Consider the following 12990-nt stretch of genomic DNA (forward strand, 5'->3'; position numbering starts at 1 on the left):
TCTCCGGATTCGTTGTCCCTTCGGCGCATGATGTCGTCCAAGAGTGAGCCTGGAGCCGAATAAATACCTAAAGAAAATTCCGGATTCGGCGTCTTATCAACACCGTTTTTTGGCAATGTAACGAGCATACTGAATAAATATTTAGTGACGTGCTCCATTATGATGAGCCGGCTAAAACCATTTATTTGAACAATCTCTGTCCAATAAAGCACAAAACATGCAAACATACATACGCCAAAGAATTACACAATTACGCAATTTGATAAGTAATTATAAGGCAACAGGAATATTAACAACATAGCATTTTATTCATCTGACAAGTAATTACATAATTTTCGACGCAATCCGCGCCTGAACATTACAACGAATATTGTTGTGCGGCCTCTCCCTCATCGTCGCTCTTTTCGACCTCAAAGGCGGAAAAGGGAACATGATTGCGTCGGTACCGCGGCAACGCCGAATCGACACCCTATGCTTGAAGAGCCTCTGCGGCCTGAAGTGCCGCGATCCAACCATGCTTAAATCCCCGATTCTCTCATCGGCAGACCTCCTCTGCAAGCTTCTCCTTCATTTTTTCGATCCCAACCTTCCGGCCCGCATGAAAGCCTTGCTCAAAACCTTTGGATCTCGCTTTTTCTACGGCAAACATGCTAGCCGTGTCTCGATCGGCAATAGCATGACTCAATAGCCGTTGGCTCACCCTTTTGTCCACGATTGGATTAGATCGACCCGCCATGTGCAGCTCGGCGGCTTTAGCCATCCTAAGCTCATTAAGTTCGCACTCGGCTTTCTCCGCCCGAACCTCCGAACTGCGGACTTGTTCGTCTATCTTCTCTATCTTCCACCGCACGGTGTGCAGCCACATGTCGACTTCGTAAGCGGTGTACAGCCCCTTCACCGCCCTATGGATTCCCTCTCGAAAGACGTCGAAATCTTGTCGGCCAACCATCGACTGCTGCACCTCCGGTGGAAAAATCTGTCGAGCAAATTTGACCGCCACTACTGGGTCCCTGATAATAGAGTCTGCCTCCGTCATCGGTCTATTCCCCACGAAAACTGTGAAACTTAACGGTCGCGGTCGCGGAGAGCTTCCCCGTTGCTGTTTCTCCTTTCGGGGTGATCTGCTTCGACGACTTGGAGGCTGACATTTTTCTCGTTCTTTGGACGCTCCACTTCCCACACGGGTGGTTTCTCTGCCGTGATTCATTGCACTATCAAGCTCAGCCAAAGTTCGACCTTCGCCTCTGTTATTGAAGAAAACTCTATTTGCCATTCATGATAAGTTGCCTTGAAAGCACAGTAAGTGAAGTTACTGGCGCAAACCGCCACCCCCATTTATTTCTAATACTTGCAGCGCCCTCGAGGCAATTTCATTAACGCTACTCTCCAAATGACAGGGCATATCGATATGCCCCGCAGCCAGTTCATTCTCCAATTTTTGGCTTTTAAAACGGCTTAACTATCTAAACGGCAATTTTTGATCGATGCCTTTGAAGTTCATGCACTGGCTAGGGCAAGGGCAAGGGCAGATTTATTAATCTAGCCAGCCGCGTACCCTGGCCTCATGCCGATCGATATGTGCCGCAGCCAGTTCATTCTCCAATTTTTGGCTTTTAAAACGGCCTAACTATCTAAACGGCAATTTTTGATCATTGCCTTTGATGTTCATGCACTGGCTGGGGCAAGGGCAGATTTATTAATCTAGCCGGCCGCATACCCTGACCTCATGCCGATCGATATGTGCTGCAGCCAGTTCATTCACCAATTTTTGGCTTTTAAAGCGTCCTAATCATTTAGTCGGCAATTATATAGCATTTGACCCAAAGCAATTCCATTCATCAGTAATAGCGAGGTACAAAATGAATTTTCATTAAGTAAATTGGACATAAATTGTAACCATTTTACATATGAAAATTACTAAGCAAAAAACTGTGAAAAGCTGAAAAATACACTCAAATCCTAAAACAAAAAACAAGCTCCTTTGAAATCAGCCATCGGAATCAGACTCCAACGGCTCAACATCCACTTGCTCATATGGAATTGGCGCAGCCAAAGACACATTAGCGGCAGCAAGGGCTTTGAGCCAACCGTGTTTAAAGCCCCGATTCTCAAACTTGGGGACTTTGTCTACGTATTCATCATAAGCAGATTTTTTTCCGACATCAAATGCGCTGGAAGCCTTCAGGTCAGCTGTTTGGTTCGTCGCCTTCATCTCTTCCAACTCAGCCTTCAATTTAGAATTCGCCTCTTGGGCCAATTTAAGTGCGGCTTCGTTCGCATTCGCCCTCTCCTTGGCGATCGATCTCAAATCTTCAGCATTACGGGCTCTCTCTAACTCGGCCTCGACACGAGCGCCCTCGATCTACGCCCTACTCCTTTGGTCCTCGACCTTCGCTTGTAAACGGCCAATCTGCTCCACGGCATCATGATAGCGACGGCCCATGTCGGCTATCCTTTCGACGGTCTGCAAAACAGGAAGTTAAAACCAAAATAATGTGTAAGGAGAAAAGACAGAGTCAAGATATGTACCAAAAGAGCCAATTGCGCGGCCAACGCGATTGTAACCAGATCCGGCTACGCCCGAAAAGTAGCCTTATCAGCAGGCAGTGAAACGGATGTCGCCAAACTAAGTGCAACCGTTGGATCTTTGATTACCGAAGCATCGGAGAAGATCAGCGTATTTTTCATCATCGGCTGAATAACAAAATGTACAATCGCATCCGACTCCTCCAAACGAGGCCGTTTGTCGGCGCGATCTTCTTCTGAGCCGGCCTCGACATCGGTAGGGCACTTCTCCACTCTTTGCTCAGCTTCTACACTGGCCTGCACCAAGGGTTTCGTTTCGGTGCTTCCTCCTTTTGCCATAACTTCCTCAATAACGGGTAGGGAGGACTGAGACTGAGACTGAGATTCGACAGCCCGAGTCTCCTCTTCCCTTCTCCGCGCAGCTATCCTTTCCGCGCTCGCTTTCTTGGCAAGCTTAGTGAGGCTCAGCCCAGCCATATCTTCTGGGTACGCGCCGGGAAGATCCTCCAGACCCTGAAAAATATCATCAAGTGGACGGTCCTCTCGACCCGAAGTGGACGGATTATCAGTCGAATTGAGGCCGACTTCCTCAAATGCTAATTTCAAAGCCTCGTCAACCTCTGTTTCAAATTCGTTTGATTCGGCGGCCTCAGCTACTTCCGGTCGCTCTGAATCTGATTCCTCGCAACCGACTTGCCTCAAATTTTTGAAGTCAGTCATGATACGGGCGACAAGAAACTCCTCACCGATCGGAATTGGGATATTTTCTACCGCCAAAAAGGTCGTATAAGTTGGCTCGTAGCAGAGCAGAACGTGGGCCGCCCTCCCTGGCTTCTGAAGACTCCGTCGGCCGAAGTACTTGAGCGCAGTCTTGATTTCTGAAAGGACGGCGTCATCAGTTGAGGTCAAGATTTTCTTCAAATCGTTCCCTGCAAAAGCAAAACCATAAGGTCACAAAAATGAAGCTTTATAAATTTAACAAATGAATAAAAGATGATACTCGGCCACCTGGTTCGCCCCTCCGTCTAGGAATACGATCAAGGCGATCCTTGCCTTCGCCGAATTCCCAGTTTCCTTGAACGACGACCAGAACATCATCGACTCGCTTCCAAGAGCTGGAAAGCATAGTCAGTAGTTGATGGTCGGTGTCTTTAGCTCTAAGGAAATAACGCCCTTGCCGACCAGAAGACTTAGCCAAGGCGTACCAATGCCAAATAGCGGGGATGCCAAGGTTAAGCCCAAGGCGGTGGTTTAGTGCGACAATCCCCATCACAATCCTAAAGAAATTGACGTTGGGCTGCGAAGGGATTAACTCCCAATGGCAAAGTACGACCCTAAGGAATGGGTGAAGGGGGAAACGGACCCCGCTCTCTACGATTGATAGAAGGGGGAAGACGATTGTGGTTTCATCAACCCTCTCCATGTCAAGGGTGTCGTCTGCCACAAAAGACAGACAGACGTCATCAGGAATGGAAAAATGGCGTCGGAAGCCAGAAATTCAATCCGGTGAGAGGAGATCTTTTAAATGTTTCAGCATTCTCCCCTGCCAATATGATTATGCTAAGCCAAAAAACAAAGCATGGAAAGAGATTCAAAGCAAAGAAGGAGAGAACTTACAAGTGGCGAAGGAGGTAGAGAAGAGTAGGAGGTCGCAGAGGTAGTTCGAAAGGCAATCCAGGGACGGGCGTCTAAAAGCGTGTACCTATTTGAAAAGACGTCGAAATTTTAAGTCACAATAAATGAGAGTGTACGAAGAGGCGGGAAGTTGAAATGATAACCGAGAAGCATGTGGACAGACATTCGCGTTGGAATACGGTCAGCTGCCGAATTTCGGCTCTGACTCTTCGAGTTCAAAGCCAAACACTCCAGCCAACTGCCGCTAATGGAGTGCTTAGGGGGCAATTGTGGGGGCCGAATAATGGGAGTCGTAGAGATTCCGGAGAGTCAAACATTGAAGAATCAAGATTCAAAACATTCGTCCATTGCCACGGAAACTCGGACCCAACCTTATTCGGCTAGATAGTCGATTAAGCAAGGGGCCGAGTGAAGATCAGTTTATTACAAAATATGCCGAATAGGAGGTTGGATTTGAAACTAATCCCAAGGCCCAAAGAAGAAAAGATATAAATAGAAGAGACATCAGCCAGAAAGAGGTATGTGATAATTGTGGTGTTTAACTTAGAATACAAGTAATCTAGAGCGAGAGACTGACTTGTCCGTCGGAGTGCTAATTCCGGCACCCCCGACCGGAGTGTTTACTTCCTTTCAGGTGCCTATCGGTGGATCACGAGCGTCCCCTAGGATCAGAAGAGTATTTCCAAAAACCACTTCCCCACAACACCAATCGACTCTTTAGATCCTGGAAACTCTTCTCACAATCATCAGACCCTTCAAATTTTACCCATTTGTGTGTTAAACAAGTCAAAGGCATAGAAATTCATGAAAATCCCTCAACAAACCTTCTATAATATCCTCCTAAATCCAAGAAGCTACGAATTTCAGTGACACTAGTAGGCCGATTCCACTCCACCACCGCCTCTACTTTCTTGGGGTCAACAGACACCCCATCATTAGATATCACATGACCCAAAAATGATACACTTTCCAGCCAAAATTCACACATCTTTAATTTAGCAAATAATTTTTTCTCCCTTAATATCTGTGACATTATTCTTAGATGTTCTTCGTGCTGCTCTTTACTCTTCGAGTACACAAGAATGTCATCAATAAAAACTACCACAAATTGATCTAAAAAGGGTTTAAATACTCTATTCATTAAATCCATGAAAGCTGCAGGCGCATTGGTCAACCCAAACAGCATCACTAAAAATTCATAATGCCCATACCTAGTTCGAAAGGATGTCTTAGGTATATCTTCCGCCTTAACCTTCAACTGATGATAGCCAGAACGAAGGTCAATCTTAGAAAAGACTTGTGCTCCTTGCAACTGATCAAATAGGTCATCTATCCTAGGCAAAGGATATTTATTTCAGATTGTCACCTTGTTCAACTCTCGATAATCAATGCAAAGGTGAAAACTACCATCCTTCTTTTTCACAAATAAAACAGGTGCACCCCAAGGAGAAACACTAGGCCGAATAAAGCTCTTATCTAGTAACTCTTGTAATTGTTCCTTCAACTCTGCTAGGGCCATCCGATACGGAGCCTTGGAGATAGGACCCGTGTCGGGTATCAATTCAATGGCAAACTCAATCTCTCTATCTAGTGGAAACCCCGGTAACTCTTCAGGAAAAACATCGGGAAATTCCTTCACAACTAGAATACCCTCTAACTTCAATTCAGTCTCACGGGTATCTCTCACAAAAGCTGAATAGCCCTCACAACCATTCCTTAACAACCGTCTAGCTTGCAAAGCTGAGATTACCTGAAGAGGAGTGTTAACTCCACTACCCACAAAACAAAATTATGGTTGATTAAGAATTTGAAATACTACCCTTTTGCCTTAACAATCAACAGAAGCATAATTGGTTGCCAACCAATCCATTCCAAGAATTATGTCAAAGTCCCGCATATCTAAAACAGTTAAGTCTACAAGCAATTTCCTGTCATCTATACTAACCACATGAGATTTGCAAATTAAGTCAGCAACCATAACACCTCCTATTGGGGTTTCAACACATAAGTCGATCTCTCTAGAGACACATTTCCATCCATGTTTCTTAACAAATCCCATAGACACAAATGAATTTGTAGCGCCAGAATCAAATAACACATGTGCATAAACAGAAGACACTAAAACAGTACCTGATACCACCGTGTTGGAAGTCTGAACATCTTGTTGCGTGGGTGTGTACACTCGACCCTAAGTCTTTGGCTTATGACCTCCATTTTTCTTTTGATTTCCTAAAGACCCTTTGTCTATTGATGTTCCTTTATTTGTCCATGTTTTCTGTTCAATCTCACGCCCCTTCCGATTAGGGCAATCAGCTATCCTATGCCCTTGTTGCCCGCAAGAGAAACAAGCCCTAGTATTCCAGCGACACTCACTATCCCGATGGAACCCATTACATCTGGTGCACTGTTTTTGATCATTCTTTTTCTCAACACTACCACCCATAATTCGACTTCCCCAACTCCCAACTGAAGAAATGTTTTGTCTCTTAGCATTGCCCTTCGAACTGCTGTTAGTTTGAAAGTTGATAGAACTAGATCTCTTCTTATAATTCTCTTCTTTCTCTTCTTGGGCTCTAGTGAGGCCACTCTCAACCAACAATGCCTTATTCAACACTGCTCCAAAAGTAGGTAACTCGAAAGGAACCACCTGTTGCATAATGTTCGTTCTAAGCCCACCTTCGAACTTTCGTGCTCTGCTATCCTCGTCTACTTCAAATGCTGATGCAAATTTAGACAACTTCGTAAACTCGGCTTCATATTCTGCAACCGTCTTATTCCCTTGCTCTAACTTCAAAAATTCCCTCTGTTTTTGTAGACGAACACTCCTAGGGAAGTATTTCTCATTGAATGCATTCTTAAACCTTTCCCATGTATAGGGGTTGGCATCATGCTCATGTATGTGCTTCTCCATCTGCCACCAATCGTTAGCTATCCCTTGTAGCATAAAAGTAGCATAGGTCACCTTCTGATCATCCGTACACTCAAAAATGGGAAACAACTTTTCCATTTCTGTCAACCATTTTTCAGCCTCCAAAGGGTCTGTGGCTCCGTTAAATGCTAAGGCTATCTTTTTAAACTCAGTAATGCTACAGCGTGGCCTCGGTTGTGGCCCAACGCCTGGCTGCATCCGTTGTTGTTGCTCCATAAGTCTAGTCAAGTTATTCCCTATGGTGGTTTGTTGTTGCACCACCTCGGACAAAGTCTCAAGCACTTGAACCATTCTAACTGGATTGGAGATTGCAGCTTGTTCATGTTGTCCCAACTTTTGCCCCTGATTTCCTCCGACTGCTTGATAACCACTACCATTATTAGTCACATTCCCTCGCCAATTGCTATTACCAGTCCGTCGATTCATTTGACCCTGGCGTGTATTCCTAGCCATATTTGCCAATGTCTCCTCATGTTCCATTGCAACCTATATGCATCAATAATAAAACCTCATCTTATTCTATTCTCAAGTCCCTATAACACGTAAATAAAATTAACGTTATACTAAATTATAAGCGATCCCAATCCTATATCTACCCAATCTCACTACTATTCTAAACCAGCCTTTAAAATTATAACTTGGCTCTGATACCACAAAATTGTCACGCCCTAAGCTCCATGACAATGCCGCACACTCATTTAAGTGAGCATGCAAGGCTAAGAGTCCAACACATAACCAACAATGTAAAATACTCCAATTAAATCCTTAATTATCATAATGCTAAAATCCATAAAAATTGATTATTCTTATCATATGAAATTATCCACCAAGTCCACTAATAAAATCCATTAACAAAACAATAATCCAAGTACTTAAATTATAGTCCTACTCTCGGCACTCCCACATGTAAAAATCCCGCGCAATTCTACTCTTCAAAATCTAGAAAAAAAAAAAAGGGGTAAGCTGGATAGCCCAGTAAATAACCAACCATCACTGCTAGTTGGATCAAGTATACAAAATAAATAAATAAATAAATAAATAAATCGATAACCAATAAATATAATTTTTTTCTACAGTTCAATAAATGAACAATTATTTGTAAGATGGTTTCATATCTAAAAATAAACAATGTACAATACATTTTAAATGAAAAGCCAACAAGATAATTCAAAGTAATTCATTGTTCAAATCGATGGTTCGATATTCAAATGGTTCAATGATTTGATTCACAAAACCCAAGTCTTGGTGACTACGGTCACTTAGCCTATGACAAGGACCAGAACCACACATAGGCCGGTGGTAAAGCCCCAAAAGAAACTAGTTTATGTGCCAATAAATAACCCCCATTGGCTAGGGTCCAAATCATAGTCAGACTAGAGTGATGTTCAAAAATTCAAACAATACACAACTTTAAAATAAAATATTCGATATTTTCAGAATAAACATTTGGTACAATTTTTAGAATAGTTTCACAAAATATTCAAATAACTTTCATAATAATATTCGATGTTGTTTTATACTTGACCCATATTTTATTTTAAGAGAATATGAAGGCCATAAATAAATATTTATAATTTTAAACGATTCAGTAGGAATAAAAATGAACCAACAGTGATAGAGGGTTACTTATCTCAAACAGCTAAAATAATATTTCCCAAGCTAATCTCAATTTACCAAGATCCACCTCAATCTCACAAACCTAATAAAATATTACACCACATAAACAATTATTATTTGCACCCATCCTTCTCTTCTTGTAGCGACAATAGAATAAATTAATCCATTTGTCTATTAGGGACCCCCACAATTCAGCATCAAAACAAAGCCATTACGGCTTCGGAAATTCTCAACCTAAATTATCCTATTGTTGTTCATATACATGAATAAATTTGTAATTGCTTGTAGCCAATCTTGTATCCCACAAATACACCACACCATTAAACTTAACCCATCACATATTAATCTCAAAATATGAACCACCCAAACGGAATGAAATTTACACTCTAAAATTGAGCAAAATCGAGAACCCCAACATAGACTACATCAATATAATTATTTAATCATATATGCCCATAAAATCATCTATTGATATATTAACACTAAAATCATAGAGAGGAATGCAATAAAATAATTCTTACCTGAGTGATGAATAAAGAAAAATCACCACTCTATGAATCCCCCTTCACTTTGGTTTTGTTTTCTTTTCTTTAATTTTTCTTTTTCAAACCCTTGTTGCCTTGCCTTTCCGCAACATCCACGCCTCCCCTTGTTTGTTTGTGCTTTTTTTTTTTTGTTTTCTTCTCCAAGACAAAGCCACGGCATGATGGCTTACTTAACCTAATATTCTTTTCTTTTTCCAAAATTGCAAAATTACCCACTTATGTTATAGAAATAATAATGCCATCTCATAATTAATTCCTTGATATTACTAAGTGACCCATATAAATTAATTTAATTACCAATCTATCCAAAAATAATAATATACAAAATTTGGGTTTTATAGAGGAAGGGAAAAAGACAAGGGTTCAATTGTAAGAAGGGTCGGACTAATTTTCAGAATAAGAAGCAGAATACAGGGTCAATAACGAGTTTCAGTCAAGGAAATAATTCTATACCGTCATGCCCAGAATGTGGAAGAAGGCACAAGGGGGTGTGTGATAAAATTTCCGGGGCTTGTTTCTAGTGTGGCAAAATAGGCCACACGGTTAAAGACTGTCCTCTCTTATCCCAAGGCACAAAAAGACTATTGGCAAGTTTTGCAGCATCCATCTCTACACTGAGATCAAATCCTAAAGCTGCTACAGGAAAGGAAACTTTGAGGCAATGCTGAGTTTTTGCTCTTATACCGGGAGACATCTAGAACATAGAGACAGTAGTGTCAGGTATGCTCTTTATCTGTGCCCAGAATGCTTATGTTTTGATTGACTCGAGGTCTTCGCATTCGTTTGTCTCATGTTTTTTCTTGAAAATTAACTAGACCATTGGAACCGATGCATTATTTGTTAGCTGTATCATCTCCAACCGGAGGGTGACGTGTGCATATATGTATTCTACATGTAGTGTAGCTCAACTTTCTGCACTCCTTTCAAAAGGTGAATAGCCCTATAGTTTGGACTCCCGCAGTTCTGAATCTAATCTCACAAGTGCAATGTGAAATTAATAAACACCAAAGAGTCCAAATCCGACAAATCATTTTGGAAAATTGATTTTGAATCAAAAAGTGCCAAAATTGGACTGCTTTGCCAAATATAGAGTCGCCACCTAAATATTTTATTTTGGAAAAATCTAGAAAACCCATGACTCATGTTAAAGGCCACGTGTCCGTTATCACCAAAGTTGCCTCGACTCGGGAACTTAGGCACAAGAGGGGAAGGTCACGAATTGAGCACCCCCACTCACCCGATCAAAGATCGGCCTCTATTGATCATGATATGATTTTTTTTTTTTTACATTATATGCTCTTGTTTCCGGTTATTTAAACTAGCATTACTATGTGATGCGCACAAGCAAGTGTAGACTAGTCTGCCAGAGTTAGAACAATTCAACTTCATGTTTGTTTTCGAAAAGGGTTTGAATTTGTCACCTCAAGTGGGCTAAAGTTTGCGGATTTTTCACTTAACAAAGTGGGCTTAAAACGCACATTTATTGAATCGTTCCAATTCAAATAACAAGCCTTCATCTACAGGCATTCAAGTAGTTTATCAAATAAGCATTTAGCCTTATGGTGAGCATGTTAGACATGGCAACATTCACAATCATGCAAATATGCTAAAGGATTAAAAAACTCACCTAGTACTCCAAGCCAAAAGATGACAAAGTTAGAAAAAATGCATGATTCCTAACTATGCTAAGTGTCTAATGCAGCACATGCGAAGAATGCAATTAATAGGCTTGACTACTAATATGGCATATGAATCGATTTGATAACATGCAGTTTAAACACGTATTCAAAGAAGGTATTGAAATGGCGATGCTGTTTGAATGATGCGCCGAGCCTCGGTACATGCAAGACAAGATGAATGTATGCAAGCATAAGGTATGCTAATTGAAACGTGACTCTAATCTAGCCATCAAAAGCGGTTAAGTAAAGGGGAGAAAGACGTGGAGTTGGAAGACATACACATTATTACATTTTGCTCTCACGAAGGAGAGTCCGAATGAATAAAGCAAAACTAACTAGCAACTAATTAAGGCCAAGATAATTAAGCTAATCTAAGCTAATTACTACAAACCAAATAAAAAGCTAAACTAATTAACTAATTATTACAATACTAGAATGAATTAACTAGTCTGCTAACTAATTAATTTACAACGAAAATGTAAGTAAACTAAGCAATTAATATTTCTAACTATGCTGCCACTACTCCGCCTCGGGAAATGGAAGATGCACATGCTCAGTTTCTGCCCGACAAGACCTCTATTTTGCTCTCAAAAGCCTCTGTTTGTAGAGTTGAACATTTCCAGAACCATTCTGCTCCATCTTACCAACTTTTTGCTAAAGTTTACATCAGTGGCCAGTAGGCCATAGATGAATGCTGCCGGCCATCTACCCGCCATGAAGGTGGCTTGCTGGCCATCTATAGTGCACTGCCGGCCATGGATGGTGGCCTGCCAGCCACTGATACACTGGATCACCATGCTGCAACAGAGTTCAAATAGAGCAAAAAGAGGGTCTTTCCAAGGATTGTCTGCACAATTCACCCCTCCTTTTCATGAATAAATTCAAGGAGCTGTGAACTTAAGCCACAAACCACCAATCCAAGCAATTTCATTGTATGATGGCTTGTGATTCAAGGTGTGCAAGTTCAATGAATGCAAAGCAAGATACTCAAGAACCACCACCCTATCATGTATGATCAAGGGCAATGGGGACCTAAGAAACTTGAGACATTTCATCACTTTGAGTATGAAATGTCCCAATTTTCCTTGTGTTCAATTATTGTCTGATTGAACACACAACACACAAGTTATTATCTTGTTCAATTTTAGTCCCAAGTTGTTAGTTACTCATTTTTACTTACCAACCATTCCTTAATCAAATTAAGTCCAAAAGGTGAGTTAGAGTCCTCTAATGGAAAGAAGGCTCAAAACACAAGTTGCTTTGGGTATGAAAGAAGTCTCATACCATTGGTAATGAACCCCCAAAGGGATTAAACCATTAAGTATGAAACCTCAATTCTGCACTTAGGCACATAAGTGACTTGAAGCAACTTTCAAAGCAAAAAGAAAAACCAAGCAAGGAGGGACATTGCAGAGGTTATTAGTGCTAAAATGAAGTGCAAAGCAACACCAAAGCATGCAATCAACTCAAACAAGAGGTGCCTAATGGCCTAAAACACCAAGCTTGTGAGGACTATTACATTGCAACAATACAAAACAAGGCTCAACTAACCCAAGCAGCCCAAAATAGAGCTAAAGCAGTTTAAAACAAAGGCAAAAACATGCTGGAATATAGCTACAAAAAGTTAGAAAGTCATGCTAACATATAGAACTAACTAGGCTAGCAAACAAGGCACAAGGAGGGGAGGCTAACCCCTCCAATTTTAGACTTCAAAACATGTTTTTTGCCACTGAAAATACTCTGAAAATCAATGTTTAAAGGCCCAAAAAAAGATGGTTTAAAGATGGGAAACACAAGTGAAGAAGCCTTACAATCAAGGTACAAAGAAGGGTGAACCACCTCCTACCTTAAAATGGCTTCATACCACAAATTTCAGCCCATTTTGACAGAGTTTTTATAGCCCAAAAATAGTAAAAAAAAAAAAGAAAAGGAAAACAAGTATGCAAGGTAAGCTAACAAAGCAAATATTATACCTCTTGAAGAGAAGAGTGATTCTAGGCAACAATTCAAGCCAAAACCAACTTGTAGAGCTCCAAGAGGGCCTCAAAGAATCTTAGCT

The sequence above is a fragment of the Camellia sinensis genome, chromosome 10, assembly GCF_055761805.1.
Source record: "Camellia sinensis isolate YWXY chromosome 10, ASM5576180v1, whole genome shotgun sequence".
In the NCBI taxonomy this organism is placed as follows: domain Eukaryota; kingdom Viridiplantae; phylum Streptophyta; class Magnoliopsida; order Ericales; family Theaceae; genus Camellia; species Camellia sinensis.